General features: G+C 40.5%; 1 protein-coding gene across 5 annotated transcripts in view; it reads right to left on the bottom strand.

The window, feature by feature from the left end:
* Nucleotides 1-21,225, bottom strand: part of LOC126236165 (atypical protein kinase C) — a 782,990-nt gene that overhangs the window by 216,175 nt on the left and 545,590 nt on the right. The gene's annotated exons all lie outside the window — the stretch shown is intronic.

The raw sequence follows: 21,225 nt of genomic DNA, 5'->3' as shown, positions 1-21,225 counted from the left end.
TATCCATTGCAGCATCTGTCACTTATACACACCGCCACTAAATAGTACATCTAGCAACTAAGAAAAAAAATTTTAAGTGACACATGCTGTAAATGATGATAAGTATGTACTTGGTACCAAGGAGCCTTCCTATAACCTGATGTAATAATATTTGTGACTTGGAGATGTTCATTTGACCTAAACTGGATGTTGATTAGTAAACTCTCTTTACAGGGGTTTTTGGTGGTTTTGTGATGCCATCTTATGGTAGATTGACTCGAATGAGTTGACATTACTTATCCAATGGTGCCACAACCTCATAAGTTGCTATGTTTTATCTGCTGTGTCACAATGGTGTCAATAGAAAGACCTATTAAGGATAGAGAGAATTGATCTTCCAAGGGAATGATGAACATACATGCTCTAAAAAAAAAAAAAAGAGTATGAGTACTCATTTTTATCTTATCCTCTATATACTCTTCACTTTTCCTTCATTTACATGTGGTGAACTTTTTTGCATTTCCCATTCTCACATCATTTATCATACTTTGGATTCAAAGTTGGCAGCAATAATTTCATTTGTTTTTGACAGAAAACACAACCAGCTGGCATTGATGCCAATTATTAAGTTTATGTACAGCCAACTTGATGCTCACTTGCCACTGAATATTACTGCTTCATTCTTTTGATCCTATATGCCGTGTTTATATTGATGGGAACTGATTTAGCATATTGTGTGACACTGTGGCATACTGAGTTGACAGTACATGTGCTGGTCTGTGTGGGTCTTTGTTAAATTACTTTGCATTTGTGACTTGTATGATTATCTTTATTAAATCCTTGCCACACCCCTCCCCAACCACCACCACCACCACCACCACCACCACCACCACCACCACCACCACCACTTGCGGGCTGTGTATTATCTACTAGTGAATGACTACTCAGTGCAAAAACTGAAATGGCATGTTGGAAATTAATTTTTGATAGTGACTACCCTGGAATAAAGCAAATTACGGATTATGACTACAAGACTAAATGTGCCACCTGCAATGTAGTTTTATCAATTCAGAACAAAGGGAAGCATCGTATTGAGCAGCATTTAAAGACACCACTGCATAATCTAAAAGTAGAACAAAGTAACTAGACCTCTTATGGTCATATTCTAATGTTGCCCATAATCAACAGTTTCAAATTGTGGACTGTACAAGCACTCTTCTCAAAAAGTCATGTTATCAACGAATTTTTGTTGCAAGGACTAAATCAGAAACTAATGTTATGAATGTTCTGTATAACTGGTTTGAATAAATATTAAGAGACAAGTTTAAATCAGCAAATTTCATTGGAGTAGCATGTGGTGCATTAAATAGGAATGACAAGAATATGCTTCCTGTTTTGATTAGACTCAGCAAATTTTCCAGCCTGACTGGTAACACAAATACTCATGTAAACATGAGGCTTCTGTGACTAGGCATTCTTCCAAATGATACTGCCAATATTGTTGTGCAATGTGTTCAATCTGTTCTAATATGTTATATGCTGGAAGAAAGAATTTTTGCTTATGTCACAGATACCTCACCTTTCAGTTTTAGCGCTCTTACAAATACAGGTCGAGGTAACGAGTACACAATATACTGGAAAAGACATTTAAGAACAATATGCTGACAGTAGCATGTGTTATTCATGATCCACTGGAATCTGCAAGGTGAAGGCAATACCCGTTTACACCAACAACATCAGTTACAAGATGTATGATTGACATTTATATAGCATGTGTAAATAAGCTGAAAGAATTATGTGACTACTAGAATTCAGTGTCAGCAAGTGCTGCAACATGGGAAGACTCTCTCTCTCTCTCTCTCTCTCTCTCTCTCTCTCTCTCTCTCTCTATCCCATGGCGGAATTTATTGAAGTCAATACATTGCAAGAAAAATAATGCAAATGTTCATTTATATGACACAAGAAATGAAGGCCAGCTGAGAAATCTATAGCACAGACTGTGAGCTGTGGAAAAATGTCCTCGATACTCAGGTGTACAAGTCGTAAAGCATCTCCTGAAGAGTCTACAGGACAGTAGGAGTGAAAGGACATTCCAGAAACTTCTAAAAGATTACTTAATGGAAAAATAATTGTGTAGTAGAGAAGTATACGCAAAGAATGAGGAATACTGTTACTACTTTTATGAATGCACTGTAATCAACTGAAAAGATTGTAGTATGTTGATGTAAATAACATGTATGCTGTTTTGTATTTTAATATGTTGGCTAAATATTTTAAAATATTAGGTTAAATTGACCTGTTCTACACTACAGGTACACACACAGTACATAATGTACCAATCTAACTGGACCAAATAAAAAAATCTATCTATCTATCTATCTATCTATCTATCTACGAGGGCGGTTCAGAAAGTAACCTCCGATTGGTCACAGTGCGGGTTGTGGGGGGAGTAGCGACGCCATCTGTGCGTTCACGCACTCAACAGGTCAGTCGGCATCAAGCCGTGGTCGAGTGAACGTCGTACCTGCGCTAGTTTAGTTTTTGTGGCAGTTTGAAATGTGTGCTGCAATAGAAAACCCCGCCAAATGTGAAGTGCGTGCTGTCATAAGGTTTTTTACAGCCAAAGGATATTCTGCAGCAGCTATTCATCGTGAGCTTTGTGCCGTGTACGGACCAAGAGTTATGAGTGAAGGAGTTGTCCGTGAATGGGTACGTTTATTTAAAAGTGGACGAGAAAACGTTCATGATGAAGAGAGGAGTGGTAGACCATCATTGGTGACTGACGAACTCGTTCAGACAGTCGATGCAAAAGTTCGTGAAAATCGACGTTTCTCAATGTCGGAGTTGTCTACTGGTTTTCCACAGATTTCTAAGACTCTCTTGTACGAGATAGTGACAGCAAGATTGGGTTACCGTAAGTTCTGTGCACGATGGGTGCCCAAAATTCTTACCGACCACCACAGAACTCAAAGAATGGCCTCTGCATTAGACTTTCTGTCACGTTATGAGGACGAAGGAGAACCATTGTTAAACAGAATCGTGACCGGTGACGAAACCTGGATTAAGTACGTGAACCCTGAGACAAAAGAACAATCAAAGATGTGGGCACATTCAAATTCGCCTACCAAACCAAGAAAAGCCTCGCAAGATTTTTCTGCCAGAAAACTGATGGCAACGGTGTTTTGGGATGCCAAAGGGGTGTTGTTGGTTGAATTCATGGAACGTGGTACGACCATTAATCAAGACGTGTACTGTGAAACAATAAAAAAGTTACGACGGGCTATACAGAATAAACGCCGTGGTATGCTGACTTCCGGTATCTTTTTTTGCACGATAACGCCCGTCCTCACTCTGCTCGTAGAACAACGGCCCTTCTTGAGTCCTTCAAGTGGGACGTTATCAACCATCCACCTTAGAGCCCAGACCTGGCGGCAAGTGATTATCACCTCTTCATGCATTTGAAGAAATGGCTCGGGTCACAGCGGTTTGATGACGACAAAGAGCTCAAAGATGCGGTCACAGGCTGGCTCGAGGCACAAGCGGGTGATTTTTATGCAGAAGGAATTTCAAAGCTTGTGAAGAGATACGATAAGTGCCTCAACCGCTATGGAGACTATGTAGAAAAATAGTGCAAAGATGTAGTTGTAAGATGTATATATTAAAATATTTTTATTTAACTTGGTGTATTTTTTAAAATCAACCGGAGGTTACTTTCTGAACGGCCCTCGTATCTATCTATCTATCTATCCTAAAATTGTCTGTATTATTAAAGAGATACATTTTACGTAATATGGACTTACCAATAACTTCAAAAAAGTTCTTTGAGGAAGGCATTGAACTGTGGTTTCTGTTTATTCATGCACAACTTAAACTGTTCAGTAGTTTTCTTACACGAATAAAGAGGGACTACATTACTGTAACTGAAGTTGCAACAGAATATAACAATTTAGTTCAGGCATTAGAAAGTAGGCAAATGAAAATATTTATTCTACTTACAGTCACAGCACTGTAGAACACATTAGTGAAGAATGGTGTTGTCTGTAGAACTCAGTTTCAGAAAACTTTCAGGGCATTCTACAAAGAGTGTATCCTATACCCCAAAATTGGTCTAAACATTTTACTAAAGGTATGTTGGAACTAAGGAAGTTGCTTTTAAATTCTGTTGTAACACACATACATGCTTTGAACTGTACAAAAATGTAACTGAGTGCCATGATGTTGAAAACACTATTTCTGATATGTACTGTTCCATGAAGCGAGTAACAAAAGAACACTTGGGAATCCCCAAGAACCAATAATTTGAGTCTTCAGAAAAGATGGGAAATTACCCTACAATGCTTCATGAAGGCTGAGTGTAAGCTAAATGAAGAATTCAAGAGGTTTGTGGAGTTCACTTTTGCTATTCCAGGAACCAACGCAGACTGTGAAAATGTGTTCAGTGTTACCTCAAAATACTGGTCATCTGAAAAAAGTTGACTTTCGATGCAGACAATGGGAAGGGTGATGAAAATGAAAACTAGCTGTAACTATAATTTTCACAATTTTGTTATGACACAAGGAAAAAAAAAAACAATCCCTTCTTAAAAAAGTGGGAACCTCAGAAAAACACAATAAGGAGGGACCAAGTTGCAGCACATAATCTTAAGTGTTCATATATTATGTATCAGAGAACAGCAATGTTATTATTATTATTATTATTATTATTATTATTATTATTATTATAGATATTTGGACAGTTGAGCTGATATGTACTCATTTTCAGTTGAAAATATATATGCTTATCCTGTACAAGGTTCATTTTTTAATACATCTACCAACACATCCATCGTAACACCTTTTACAGTATGCAATATAAGAAAGTTCCACTTTTCATATTCACACTTTATCAAATCCTCATACTATGAAATTTTGGTTACACCACATTCTGGCCCACTACGAAATTCGGTGTGTTCTGCTCTGTTATGACTGCTTTCCCACCTGAAAAAAGGGAAGGACGATGACTTATCATAGAACCAAATCGAACACTGTCATAAAGTAATTTGGCTATCTAAAAGTTGAGACTACTCTTTCAGGTACACCATGTTTACTGGTTTAGCAGCATGAAGAGAATATCCATTCTATAAGAAAGTTATCTAGACCAGTTTATCTATACAATTGTATATACACTAAATAAAAGAAAGAGAGTCATTTCATTACAGATGGCCTGTTTTCTGGATGGATCAATATTCAATTTCGTGAAATTCATCACTCTGGTACCATAATGCTCCCACTATTATAATTTTAAGATGGAGCTCCCTAGACTCTGGACATCGGACTTAAGATATAAAGCCCAAATATTCAAGACTAAAATGCTGCTGGAAGTTACGAGGTCAGCAAAGCAAATGACGTCGTAATACTGCATATAAGGCGTCCTCATGTCTGTCGCCATTCCTCGTCTAATATTTGGGTCATTAAAGGAATAGAGCTCTTCGACGTGTAATAACAAGACGTTTACCATACTGCTATTTTCCCGCCAATTTCATGGCTGCGGCAAACAAATTAACGGTTTACAGCAGAACAAAACGTATTTAATTTTGCCAAACTTAGAATGTTATTAGCGTCCTCCAACGTTACTGCAGCTTATTATTAGCCAGGCTTTTCTAAAATCTTGAGAGAAAAACTCATTACCGCTGCTTTGTCTGAAAAGCTTGGATTCCGCCTCGACGATAATCAGAATATTACTATTCTTTAATGCGCAGAACTTGCATACAGAAGCCACTCTTCCGCCGGTGTTTCTTTTTAATTTTTTTATTTATTTTTTACGCAAACAGTCCACAAATAGCATTTTACTGTATACAAGTGGAGCAACAGATTCTGAGTTTTGCACGTTTTTTTGAGTTTAACTGTAATTTATTTTTATTTTATTTTGTGTTTCAGCAGTCTAGGACAGACAACAAAGGATGACGTCTAATTCAATTTTTTTCTGATGGGACATATTGCCTTTTCATTTGCGTACAGCGTTTTTTACTAGCCGTGTACATAAACAGTATTCTAAAGATATTTGCTGCGGATAGAAGACAACCACACCACCAGCAGCTTATAACTGTGGAATATCGGTTGTCAGTCAATACTGAAGGATAAATCTTAAACTACGGATTTTTGACGACGATTCACAACAGATGACTGAATAAGGAAGGACTATGCAACACTGATGTTCCGCGGGAAAGGGGTAAGAGCTCAGTGAAAAACTGTTAATAACATGATGGTTTTTTTTCCTATCTCTTGATGATACTAATTTCTTTTTTTAAAATGTTATGATTCCTGTGTTATTAGTTATGATTTAAAATTGAAGTAATCGCTGAGTAAACCAAGTTTTTCTTATTTTTTTTTTAAAAAATACTAATCTTCAAAATAAACAACGTGTTCAATCGAAGTCCCTCAAGTGTTCTGTCAGAGGAAAAGTTTGGGAACTCCTGGGCTATGCTTAAGTTCTCAGATGTCCCGGAAAATGAGAAGAAATATCGACAGAACATAAGAATATATGAAAACAGACAAATCCGCTTTAATAATCCATATAAACAGTGGAAATAACGATATAGAATTCAACAAATCGTCGATATTGAGCTTATTAAAGATTGTAATCAAGTTCTAATGAATCAACATGGGTATAACAAGTAGCCATGGCATATTCAAAAACCGAAGACTTCCTATCCTCCTGAACGAGGGATATGAAGCTGCGCTTACGACACGAAAGATATTCGGGAGTATACTTAAATTTGGATCAATTCGAAGACATTAACCCAGATTTCACGAGCCATCTTTAAATTAATCCATGTGAATCTTTTAAAGGCTCGTAAAAAAATTGTATGGTCGCTTTCTTCTACATCTAAATACACACTCTACAGTCCACGTACACTGGATAGCAGAGAGTACTTCGTACAATATTATAGACTATTTGCCCTATTCCTTTAGCGTACAGAGCGAGGTGAAAACTAACCTGAATATCTCTTATCCCATTCCCATTATACTTGTCCAATTGTCGCAACGGAATGGGAGGATAGATCTCATCGTTGTGGTAACGGAACGGAAGGATAGATCTCATCCAGTACAGATTCTCTAAATTTACCCAACAAGGTTTCGCAAAAAATGATGTCTTCTTAACAAGTATTTCAAATTAATTTTCCCAATTATTTCTCCTGCACTTTCGCATGATCTGCACCGTCCTATTACGATTCTAGCAGGCGTATTTTAATTGCTTCTATGACTACTGCCATGTCTACACAATACGATAGCAACGATGGAAAAATACTATAGACTTTGTCGCACTAGTGTCATGTGTGAATTTCCTTTACGAGTGTAACTCAACTGGCCAGTGGGCTACATTCACTACGTACTGAACAACCCGATATGCTTCATAAATTTGCTATACGATACAGTTTAGTTCAAATTGTAGTGTCGCACGTCGCATAGTTTTAATAACATAAATAATATAGTTTTTTTACACTTATACACAGAATAAGTGCTCAAACATGAATCTAACACAAAAATATTAATTTCATTATGTTTTCAAAAAGCTAATTGTTTCTCAAATGTTGGATATTTTTCAAAATTTGGTTATCCATTTGTAATTTTGTTTATTATAAACTTCTAAAAATGATTCAGAAGTAACTCATCATTTGTAATTGCCCCCCCCCCCCCCCCCCGTGTGTATTATCATCGTTTTCTTACTCAATCAGAAGCTGGCAGGAAGAGAGACGTGAAAAAAGTTGGTTTTATTCATTATTCACATGTTTCTGTAATTATTTGGAAAATATGGAATATATGTGTTGACAAACATATACTTAAGTATTCCACATGAGATGAACCCAGAATCTTTCTGCATCACTCGGGAACGTTACATACGTCAAGACTGCCTACAACATGAAGAAAATGAAATGCACTTCAAGGAACAATATATTTGAACATAATTACTTTCAATTTTCATATTAGAAATGATATAAAAATTTCTAATCCAAAACATTGATATTTACAAAAATATCATTACCGGGCCTCGATTTATCAAAAGAAAGGACCGATATATCGATATACCGGCGGAAAAATTATCGAGGCACTGGTATACAAAAATATCGTCTCATATTGTAAATATACTGCCTGTTTTATAAATGTTATTTAAGTATTGATTTATTATTTGATATTCTGTACATCAACACCCTAGCAGCCTGCTTATCCCCCTTAGAGCAAAGAGCTGAAAGGAAAACAATGCATGTTCACGCTTAGTGATAACCACTTTGCTAACAATGGTAACTGCATGTAAGTAGCACAATAAAAGGTGTCCGATGGGTCCATCGTTCGGTTTCGTCACACATCGGATTTTCCTGGAACACTTCGACTTCCCTGTTATTTTTTTTTTTTTTTCCCCAAACGGTTGCGACCTAGCAGTTATAGTGTCAAAATTGCATGGTGAAGTTAAGCGTTGTAGTTTCTCTTCATTTGGATTTTTGTTCATCACTTTCAGCAACTGTTTTTGAAGAATGACAGGCCGGCCGAAGTGGCCGTGCGGTTAAAGGCGCTGCAGTCTGGAACCGCAAGACCGCTACGGTCGCAGGTTCGAATCCTGCCTCGGGCATGGATGTTTGTGATGTCCTTAGGTTAGTTAGGTTTAAGTAGTTCTAAGTTCTAGGGGACTAATGACCTCAGCAGTTGAGTCCCATAGTACTCAGAGCCATTTGAACCATTTTTGAAGAATGACAATGTGAAGAAAAGGCACAATACTTGCGTTAAAATTGTTTTCTTACGCAACTGGTGTGTTATTTCTTCACGTCGGAAATCTTGTTATTCTTTCACACCGCCATCCTCCATTGCAATCGAACTACTACTTTGTGCCACCTATACTTGCTTCACACAATCAAAGGGAAAGACTGGACGTGATGAAAGCTCAAAAAGTACTAAGTCTCCTTCACACAGTGAAAGCAAAATTATATTCTATTACAATTTCAAAAGAACAATTTCATATAGTCATCGGAAACTGCGAAAAAGATATAACAATGAAAAAATACTGGCGTTCGATATTGCCAATTCGATATCGATTAACCGGGGAAGCAAATATCGGCTTTATATATCGACACCTTTCGGAATATATATCGATGTATCTATGTCTTATCAACGGCCCTAGCGGTGAGCATGCTGTCTATTTACACAGTAGTGTACAACAACTGAAAAAAATGAATTCATATTCAGTAATAAAAAGATTAATCTTTCACACTACGTATACCTAACACTGGTTTAAAGGCAGCGCGTCTGACCAATTATCAAAACTGGGTCTTGTGTTCGAACTAGCCACTGATTAAATTCTGAATAAAACTATCGGCCCACTCACTCACCGACATTGTCAAAGATGGCTGAGGAGCGTACATACTGTAATTCCAGGGGAAACTGCACTAAACGACGGAACAATCAGCAATGATCAACGGCATGAGGCAGCAGAATGCTATTGAAACCACTACATCAAAGACACATGATGTGTATCCACAGAATTTATGGCCTATAATTGAGAAAGTGTCGTGATGATATCTGCATTGGCAAAGGATTCCCGATTAGTCCATCATTCTGATCTTCTGTAGGGAGCTGACAAGGGCAAGGTAAGTACGAGAAAAAGATTGAATAACCAACAAAAATGTAACACATTACGAGTCGGAACGTGGGCTGTCATAAATCCGAACAGACCAGAAACACCTGCAAAGGAAAATATGTCTTAGATATAACGCGGGTCGGTGAAGTGAAATACAAAGAAAATAAGAATTTCTGGTCAGACGACTACAGAGTAATATGAACAGCAGCAAAAAGCGGTATAACGAGAGTAGGATTCGTTATGAAATGGAAACCAGACCGGAGAGAAAATTACTGTGAACAATTCATCAGAACTGACAGCAAACCAACACCAACAACAATACTTCAGGTACAAAGGCTGATGTTACAAGCAAAAGATTAGAAGGCAGAGATACTATATGAAATTTCAGCTAGCAACTGCCAATACAGTGCTCAGAAGCCACATGAGGACAAGGTATATTCGCAAAAGGCTTCCGACACGGGAAAATTCCAGCTGGATTACATCATGGTCAGACAAGTGGCTCTGAGCACTATGGGACTTAACTTCTGAGGTCATCAGTCCCCTAGAACTTAGAACTACTTAAACCTAACTAACCTAAGGACATCACACACATCCTTGCCCGAGGCAGGATTCGAACCCGCGACAGCAGCGGTCGCGCGGTTCCAGACTGTAGCGCCTAGAACCGCTTGGCCACCCCGGCCGGCAGGTCAGACAGATTCCGAAATCAGATACTGTATTGTAAGGCGTAATGACTAACAGAAATAGACTAGGATCATAATTAAGTAATGAAGAGGAGATTGAGGTTTAAGAGACTCGTTTGGAACCATCAACGTGCAAAGACGTGGGATGCTGAAGTATTAAGGAATGAGGAGATGAGTTCTCTAGGACTACAAATACTGCGATAATAAATACCACAGTATGGAGTTCTTTTGAAGCGTAATGGATATCACTAAATACGGCAACACAGAAGTTGGACAGACAAAGATAGGTACAAGGAAGGTAAGTGCGAAGATACATTGGGCGGCAGAAGAAATACATTAATCGGTCGACGAAAGAAGGACGTACGAAAATGTTCAGGAAATACAGGAATACAGAAATATAAGTCACACATAAGAAGAGTACTGCACTGACTCAGTATATATAAATGTCAAAACTATCTTCGGTGAAAATAAAAGCTGGGGCGTCAACATTAAAATGTGCGATGTGAATTGTACAGTTAAGCGCAGAGGAGGCAGCGGATAGGTGGAAGAAGTACACTAAATTCCTCTACAAGGGGAAGGTCTAATGACGCGATAAAGGAAGAAGGCAGCTGTAGTGGGTAAAAGGTCTAAGGCAAGTCAGAGATCGGAATACATCCAACAAATAAATGAGGAAGCATGATGGAAGTACGACTGTTGTGAAACTTTTATGTAATGTCTGGATTCTTGCTTTTGGGATGGAGATTTTAGTGTTGCACAGTAAGTGGTCCTTTCTTATTCAAGTATTCAGCCTGCCATACCTGCTACGCTACTTTAACTCTCTCCACTGCTTTATCCTTTTAAATTGGAATTTTTACACCTGGCAAAATACATTCTTGTGCTGAAGAACTTGCTACCGTGTGCCCAAAACACATCATCATCATCATCAGCAGCAGCAGCAGCAGCAGCTACACATATGAAAAAGACGTGACTGCTAACAAACTGTCGAGGTGATCGGCGCAATTTCATCATTTATAAAAAAAGCCTCTGTTCCTTCCCCATTCCCATTCTCTCTCTCTCTCTCTCTCTCTCTCTCTCTCTCTCTATCTATCTATCTATCTATCTATCTATCTGTCCTTTCAATATGTGCGCTAAATAACATAGTCTATTTCCTTTTCAATCTCGCCATGTTATGTTATTTACGGCTCGCGTGAAATAAGTACGGCCGAATATCAGTGTAAATAAAATATAACAATTGAGTGGTTTCGATTCACCGAAACTCCTAATTTTATTGCTCGTGCAGTTACGTAGTATCCATTACTCATACGTGAATGATGATTATGTCACTCAAAGCACATTTAAATATTACAATGCAATAATTCTTCGTAAGGCAGCATCGTACATCAAGAGAATATGCAGCTTCCATCAGAGTTTTGTAGTAACGAAAAGATCCTTTTAAAAAATCAGTGATTTGTGTTCGTTAAAAGGTGAGCTAATGCACTCACGTAGATATGTTTAGCTGTAAGCGCTGACTAATGTGACACACACAAAAGCGATAATGATATCAGAGTTCATATTATGATATGAGCAATAATGCGGATGTTCCTAGTGACAGCACACGAGTGACAATGTATCGTACTGTATGCCATACCAAGTCTCCCGCGTGCCTATATTTATACGTGCCTCTTTACGACTGACGAAGGATGTTGAAAACGAAAATGAAAGTCGACAGTCAAACAGGGAGAATCCTCAATGGTACTAGGACGAAAAGAACTTATTGTTTGTTCTGTAGCTGAGGTGTAGAATACCCGAATCTATTTCCATCTACGAGAATACACTGGCAATACCTGATATATCGCGGCTAGATGAACAGAAGTCTAGAATATTCTGGAACAAGCGCCAGGCTGAAGTTAGAATCTCCATAAACAAAGCAGCCGACTTGTTTTTGACGATGCTAATAACACTTGCTTATCCAGAAACTTTCACTCAGTAACTAGAGTGTACCCTGTGGCGATACTTCCTAGCAGGTACAACCTGGGTACTAGCAGGTACCGAATCTCAGTCGTTCCAAAGGTCCACGCACAACATGCCTTACAACAAGTAATTAATGTAAGGACCGTTACTTCAAATCACGCGAAGCACGAATAACGTGTGTTTCACTTGCCACATAATAAACATTTCGCCGGGGAAACTGGTAGTAGCTTTATTAAATAATTATTGCATTCACAGTCTGAAAGTGTGTAACGAAAGCAAAAAACAAATAGTCACATGTCTCCTACTGAGAACGTCTTACAAAACTCCACAATCACAGTTTATTCCAAAGCTACTGGGTTGGGCAAAAATATGAAAACACCGCGAGAAAGGCATGCTTGAACATAAATTCAGATGCTAACTATGCCTGCTGGCTGCGCTGTTGTATTTGACCAAGAACGGCATCCACGCAATGTCCTCAGTACGTTGCGAGTGCCAGCCGTGGTCAGAAAAATGTTCTATGTAGTTGTTAATGAATGATGTCGGAGCTAAGCGACGGGCACACTGTTGGTACTCGTATGGTTGGAGCTTCTGTAACCAAGGGAGCCAGTGTGTTTGGTGTTTCAAGAAGCACTCTTTGGAAGATTTGTACCGCGCACAGGGAGAGCAGAGAAACATTCGCTAAGGCTCAACTCGGACGAAAGCGTGTGTTGGGTGCGCGTGACACAAAGTCACTGAAGAGGATTGCGTTGAAAAATAACAGGACGACAGGTGCAAAAGTCACTACAGAACTGAATGTCGCAGTCACGAACTTTGTCAACACCAAAACAACACGAAGGGTGCTCCATAAGCAGTAAACTGCGGGGCGAGCTAGATTTGCAAAAGCATTTATCAGTGACGCAAGCGCCCGCAACAGGAAAACGTGATCCCGAAGCAGTAAGACAGGGACTATGGAGCATTGGAAGAAAGTCATGTGGTCGGATGAATCTTGTTTCACACTCTTCCTAATTGCTGGCAGAGTTTAAGTCTCAAGAGAGAAACATGACCAGGGTTCCGACAGGATTTACGCTGCCTTAACTTGGGATTCCATGGGCTCCCATTGTTATTCGGCAAGGTTCAATGATGATTGTGTGTTCCAAGACGACATAGTCCCTGTTCACACAGCTCGCATTGTCCGAGAATGGTTTCGTGAGCACGAGGATGAATTGTCGCACCTCTCCTAACCACCACAGTCACCAGATATCAGTGTTACTGAGCCCTTCGATAGAAGAGTGCGTGATCGTTATCATCATTACGTGAATTTGACACTGTTTTCCAGGAAGAATAATGTTATATTGCCTTGAAAATCGTAGATAGCCTGTATTTAACCATTCCTATACGACTAGAAGTTGTTTTGAATGCCAGAAGTTTTCCTACACCGTTTTAGGCATGGTAATGTGTTGTGTTTTTGGTGTTTGAATATTTTTGTCCAACATTTGCACTAAATGGAATATCGTCAGCAGAAATAACGTCTTAGCAGTCTGCACATCATACAGATTTCAATGCCTAAATGTTCAGTCACAACCGTCGTGTACAAGTTACCTTTCCAGCAATATACTGTAGCATCAGCACTGGATACAGTTGGGAAAGGATATCGAACATGACACGGTGCGACTAGATATGGTAATACAATCACAACAGACTGTTTGTTTTTACAAATACTTCCGTTTGCACATTTGATTCCACTATTTTTCTGTAAGATCTGAATGTCTTTGATTCTTTTATTTGTATCATACAGTAATCGTGAGATTCAGGTACTATAACGTGAGTGAAAATAAATTTCCTGTTCTACAAAGAAAGGACTGCAATAGCTAAGGGCGGACGGCCCACGAACAGACGAAAGAATATAGCTACAAAATGGGTCACTTGCGGAAGATGCCAATTACAGAATGGAGAGAGAACGACAACTATAATCGACGACAGCTATGTGTAAAATACTGGGAGGTAAAAACTGTAGAGGGAGACCAATAAACAAATCCAAAAGTATCTGCCCACAACACCACCATCCGTAAACTTACTAGTACCACGTATGGCTCGCAGCCAAACGTGCTCCACACGTCCATCCTGGCACTACGCTTCTCTTCAGCAGAATACGCAGCACCAGTTCGGCGAAACTCCACATATGAAAAACAGGTAGAAACTGCGTTGAATGTGACTGGACACACTGTGATTGACAGCCTATGACAAGAGTTCGTCGCCAAAATCTATCAAATTACTGGTATAGCGTCACTTGACATCCGGAGAGGAACTGTCGCAAAAATGGAGAAAAAGAAGCAGGATATCGATCCCAGACACCACCTGTTTGATATGTACCACAAAACCCTAGTCTGAAGTCAAGGAGCAGCTTCATGCGCACATCATCAGCAGTTCCATCAGCACCTGGAACTCGCCGGAAAGAGCTATGGCGAAATTCATTAACCGAAAGAGTTGGGGAGAACATTAAAGAGGAATCTGTTCCGAGATTTCATCTGCTGTATGTGACGTGGAATGCACTAAACAGATTGAGGACAGGAGTGTCACGATGCAAGGCGGAAGTCCTGAGGATGAGTCCCGTGAGTGTGGTGACCTGCAAGACCCACAAAAACGCTTGGTCTACAGAAACCTGCCCCCATCCTTACACCACAGAAGATCAATACAGGGTGTTACAAAAAGATACGGCAAAACTTTCAGGAAACATTCCTCACACACAAATAAAGAAAAGATGTGTCCGGAAACGCTTTCCATGTTAGAGCTCATTTTAGTTTCGTCAGTACGACAGTACTTCCTCGATTCACCGCCAGTTGGTCCAATTGAAGGAAGGTAATGTTGACTTCGGTGCTTGAGTTGACATGCGACTCATTGCTCTACAGTACTAGCATCAAGCACATCAGTACGTAGCATCAACGGGTTAGTGTTCATCACGAACGTGGTTTTGCAGTCAGTGCAATGTTTACAAATGCGGAGTTGGCAGATGCCCATTTGATGTACGGATTAGCACGGGGCAATAGCCGTGGCGCGGTACGTTTATATCGAGACAGATATCCAGAACGAAGGTGTCCCGACAGGAAGACGTTCGAAGCAATTGATCGGCGTCTTAGGGAGCACGGAACATTCCAGACTATGACTCGCGACTGGGGAAGACCTAGAACGACGAGGACACCTGCAATGGACGAGGCAATGCTTCGTGCAGTTGACGGTAACCCTAATGTCAGCGTCAGAGAAGTTGCTGCTGTACAAGGTAACGTTGACCACGTCACTGTATGGAGAGTGCTACGGGAGAACCAATTGTTCAGCAGCTGATTGGTAGACATCTGAGAATGGTTCATCCAACAATGTACCAATCCTCATTTCAGTGCAAATGTTCTCTTTACGGATGAGGCTTCATTCCAACGTGATCAAATTGTAAATTTTCACCATCAACATGTGTGGGCTGACGAGAATCTGCACGCAATTGTGCAATCACGTCATCAACACAGATTTTCTGTGAACGTTTGGGCAGGCATTGTTGGTGATGTCCTGATTGGGCCCCATGTTCTTCCACCTACGCTCAATGGAGCACGTTATCATGATTTCATACGGGATACTCTACCTGTGCTGCTAGAACATGTGCCTTTAGAAGTACGACACAACATGTGGTTCATGCACGATGGAGCTCCTGCACATTTCAGTCGAAGTGTTCGTACGCTTCTCAACAACAGATTCGGTGACCGATGGATTGCTAGAGGCGGACCAATTCCATGGCCTCCACGCTCTGCTGACCCCAACCCTCTTGACTTTCATTTATGGGGGCATTTGAAAGCTCTTGTCTACACAACCCCGGTACCAAATGTAGAGACTCTTCGTGCTCGTATTGTGGACGGCTGTGATTCAGTACGCCATTCTCCAGGGCTACATCAGCGCAACAGGGATTCCATGCGACGGAGGGTGGATGCATGTATCCTCGCAAACGGAGGACATTTTGAACATTTCCTGTAACAAAGTGTTTGAAGTCACGCTGGTATGTTCTGTTGCTGTGTGTTTCCATTCCATGATTAATGTGATTTGAAGAGAAGTAATAAAATGAGCTCTAACATGGAAAGTAAGCGTTTCCGGACACATGTCCACATAACATATTTTATTTCTTTGTCTGTGAGGAATGTTTCCTGAAAGTTTGGCCGTACCTTTTTGTAACAACCTGTATATAGCAAGTGATAAGACCATCAAGACAGCGGAATCTGGAGCTCAAGCTCCATCTAATAGAGAGCCAACAGGGCCTGGCAGAATTTAGTTTTTATTTTGTGTTATCTAACACCTGGACACGAAAAATAAATAAATAATAGGGCCTGAAGAGAGCTACAGGTTCAAATGAATGTTGGTTGCCGTAGCTTTGCAAAGAAGGAAAGGCTTATCCAGGCCACGCTAGCGTGGAGACCTGCATCAGACCAGTCTACGGACTGACGACCGCAACTACGGCACCGGTTCCCTCGCCGGTGCCCGAACTGGTGCTCGAGGTGGGTGTATAACAGCGCATAGGTAAGTTTGCTGGCCGGTACCAGACGCGCATCTTCACACACAAACGAGTCTCGGTTGTGCAGTAGACGAGTTCAGCTCACGCACTGCCCGCGGCGCGAGGGGGCTCCAGTGAATGCGGCGCTCATTAGCCTCGAGCGACCAGTGCGTGCGTCGAGAGGAAACGACGCAGGGGCGCTGCAGCTCCGCATGACGGCAAAGGGTGTAACGCCAACTCTCGGACCATCCACAGTGCGAGCGCCACGTCACATTCCCGACTTGAACAAATTCGGTTTTTGTTTCGTAGGCACGCACCGCGTAATACCAGCAGACAAATGGCTACTTTATGGTTCAAATGGCTCTGAGCACTATGGGACTCAACTGCTGTGGTCATTAGTCCCCTAGAACTTAGAACTACTTAAACCTAACTAACCTAAGGACATCACACACATCCATGCCCGAGGCAGGATTCGAACCTGCGACCGTAGCAGTCTCACGGTTCCGGACTGCGCGCCTAGAACCGCGAGACCACCGCGGCCGGCGGCTACTTTATCTGTGGAATAATATTACATTTGCACCGCTTTTCAAAATTATAATTCGTCGATAATTAGTTTAGAACTAACGGCTGCGAAGGAAGTGGTAGGAAGATGTTCACGCGAGAGGACCGGCCCGCATTCAGCCATTCTCGTGAGTTCTGTGGCCACAACAACAACCTACTGTTGCCGAACTCCCTACAACCCTTCTCGATTGCACTATTATTCAGTTTTATGCAGCTGGCTGTCCTGTAGGATCTTTTGTTAGTCTTAATGTCCTAGAGTTGGGGAAGTTATTACTATATTTGTTGTTACTATTGTCTGTTGTGTCATACTGGATATTGCCAGAAGATTGTTCGTCAGATGTTATGAGTGGAAATGTTCGGCGTTGCTCTCTCTTGGTCAGGGGATTGCCGTACGAGATCAGTTCAGAACATGGCGTTCACGTTACATACCTTGGTTTCCCCGTTAAAAAAGTTATCAAACGGACAGCAGCTGCTTTAAATTTTACCAGGAAGGCTATCATCAGCAGCTGAGACCAAGCGAAGCTATATCAGGAGCTTCGTCTTACGCAAAAGAAATATATATATATATATATATATATATATATATATATACAGTCTAACTGCTGCAACACTCAGAATTTCATGTATCTCTATCCTCGCAGTACAAGTAGGCTTATTTAAGATGACATTTTACCACTTCTATTCACACACGCAAGTTTTATATTCTAATGTTACAAATGAGCAGGCTGACCAGAAAACGTAGGTGTAGTTTATTTATAAACATTTTTGTTTTTCTCAGTCTTCTGACTGCTTTGATCCGGTTGGTGGCCAATTACTATCTTGCAGCAAACGGTTTGCAAACTCTTATCTCGGAGAAACGCTTCCACCTTATGTCATCAATTAGTTGTTAGCTAAGGCGCTGCAGTCATGGACTGTGCGGTTGATCGCGGCGGAGGTTCGAGTCCTCCCTCGGGCATGGGTGTGTATGTTTGTCCTTAGGATAATTTAGGTTACGTAGTGTGTAAGCTTAGGGACTGATGACCTTAGCAGTTAAGTCCCATAAGATTTCACACACATTTGAACAGTTCTCAGGTATTTCCAATCTCTGTCTTCTCCAACAAGTTTTACCCTCTACAGCTGCCTCTAGTCTTAACGCATTTCCAATCACTTCGTTCCTTCCTCATGTCAGTGTTCTGCATATGTTCCTTTCCTCGCCGATTCTGTGGAGAACTTTTTGCGTGTCAGTCCACCTGATCTTCATCATCCTTCTGTACCATCACACTGTAAATACTTCAATTCTCTTCTTTTTCTCTTTCCCCACAGTTCATGATGAACTGCCGTACAATGCGGTGCTCAGATATTTCTTCTCCTAAAGAAGCCCGATGTTTGGTGCTGGTAAATTTCTCTTGACCAGGAACGGCCTCCTTCCCTGTACTGATTTACTTTCTATGTCTTCCTTGTTTCGTACCAGAATTAATTCACTCCGTAGTCTCGATTCTGATGACAAGTTCCTCGCTATCTCGTTCCTGCTACTTCTCACTACTTTCGCTTTTCTTCTGTTTGCTCTCAATTCACATTCTGTACTCATTAGATTGTTCATACTATTCAACAGATCCTGAAGTTCATCATCTCCAGTCAGGATAGCAATGTGGTCAGCTAATCTTATCACTGATATCGTTTCACCCTAAATTATAATCCCACTACAGAACCTTTCTTTTATTTCCGGCACTCCTTCTTCAATGAACAGACTGAACAGTAGGGGTGCAAGACTTCATTCCTGTCTTACACCTTTTTAACCCAAGCATTTCGGTCTTTGTCTTCCAATCTTACTGTTCCCTCTCGATTCTCATACATACTGCATACCACCCGTCTTCCCTATATTTTAGCCGGCCGCGGTGGTCTAGCGGTTCTAGGCGCGCAGTCCGGAACCGCGAGACCGCTACGGTCGCAGGTTCGAATCCTGCCTCGGGCATGGATGTGTGTGATGTCCTTAGGTTAGTTACGTTTAACTAGTTCTAAGTTCTAGGGGACTAATGACCTCAGCAGTTGAGTCCCATAGTGCTCAGAGCCATTTGAACCCTATATCTTACGACAGTTTGGAACATCTTGCTCCATTTTACAACATTTAACGCTTTTCCTACGTCGATCGATCCTAGCAATTTGTTTCTCGTAATGAATCCCAAAAGACGACCGGAGCATGGTATTGAAGCATAATTTGACTCATGTAACTCAAGCATCGCGCCATCGATATCTCTGACAGAGTTCTAATTTGGAGCAGACGAAAATCAGATTTATTCTCAAGATTTTGTGCGTATAATGTGTTCGTCTAAACTGAATAACGACAAAGTTTCTCGCATGTCAATAATTCGATGAAATCACATTCTTATATTTTCCGTATATTATACAGTAATGTAAACATCATGACAAATGGAAGTTTGGACCGCTGCTGGAAGTGAAACCAGGGTTCAAGTCCTAGTCTAGCACAGATTTTCATTTGTTCCCAAATATTCTACAGCTGATGCGGAACGATAATCCCAACTTGTGAATCGTTTCTTAATATGCAAATATCATCTTAAAATTTTGTTACAGTAAATAAAACTAAAATGAAATCACAGTGCAGTTCGTACAGAAACACTGATGTCAGTTCCGGAAATGTGCACAGGATGTGAATGAGTTAGAATAAATGTAAGAAGTCTTGTTTCGTGCGGAATGTAGTAACTCTGCTTCACACCTGCACGAGCTCCTGCCAAAGTGTCACACCCAAAGACTGGACCGAGTGGGTCGCGTTGAGTTTCGTTCAAATGGATAAACTGGGATGCCGTAGCGCAATAAGATTGTTTGTTTCGGATAATTTGTCATCACTAGAAACTGATGAAAAATAGGAGCAGCTTTGTAAGGAGTATGCTCCTGTATGTTTAATAGTAAAGAAATCAGTGGCCGATATCGCCTCTCTTGAAGATAAACCATGGAGAGAACGTTCCAAAACTGCAAACAAAGATGAAAACACCGAGAAAGTGAACGATATAGTACTGGGCGAACGTCAAAGGTGTGCCAGGTGGCTAACAGAAAGAAGCGCATCGGAACACACGAAAGATCGTTTTCAGCTCATCGACAGGATGCAAAAGAAAATATTTTTCGGCAGACCAATGCAGTTTCCCGCAAAGGATTCTTCGGTAAAAAAAAGTTAAAAATATAGAAAAAATATATGGCTGGAAAAAATCCAATGAAGTAGCGACGGCTATAGATGACTATTTTGCAGAATTTACGGCCTACATTATGTCGAATGGAATACAACTGTGATCTAAAAAGTAAAAAATGAAAGTTGTGTTGTCGGAACGATAAATTTTCGCCGTAGAAGTATACATATATAACACCTACTGATGCGCTTGAGGAAAATTATGTAAGTCTGAGTATTTACTTTTAAGCTACTTTTGACCAGTGCATTGGCTGCTGTACGATGCACTGATTAAAAGAAGAACATGAGACCCTACGACATTACGTTATCATTCCACTATCACGTCCAACACGAACCACCTCATTATCAAATAAACTTAATCCTTTATCCTTCAGTTCTGTGGAAAGTAAACTCCAAGCCCCGCACAATTACCCGGAAACTGTAGAATACGGGATAAAAACACCGCCTTTCACCAAGCCAACCAACTGTCAGCTTTCCTACCTCACCACGTTCCTACATACGTGTCTTTATTTTGTTCTGCACATCCCATGCTGTTTACAGAAGATCTTTCTGTAATTGACAAAATCTCACTGTAGAAACTCAATCTAAAGAGTTCATTTGACACGTTCTATAGTTTAACACCCAATCATCAAACAGCAACTTGTTAAGAACGGAGAGATCCGACTCCCAAATGTTTATCGCTCTTGCACGTTTTTCGTGTATCTAAATTACCAACCGTACACTCCCACGTCTAACTGCTGAAAAATAGTACCTTTGGGAAAATGAAAACGTT

This window comes from Schistocerca nitens, chromosome 2 (assembly GCF_023898315.1).
Source record: "Schistocerca nitens isolate TAMUIC-IGC-003100 chromosome 2, iqSchNite1.1, whole genome shotgun sequence".
Classification (NCBI taxonomy): Eukaryota; Metazoa; Arthropoda; class Insecta; order Orthoptera; family Acrididae; genus Schistocerca; species Schistocerca nitens.
This window is presented reverse-complemented; position numbering and strand designations above follow the sequence as displayed.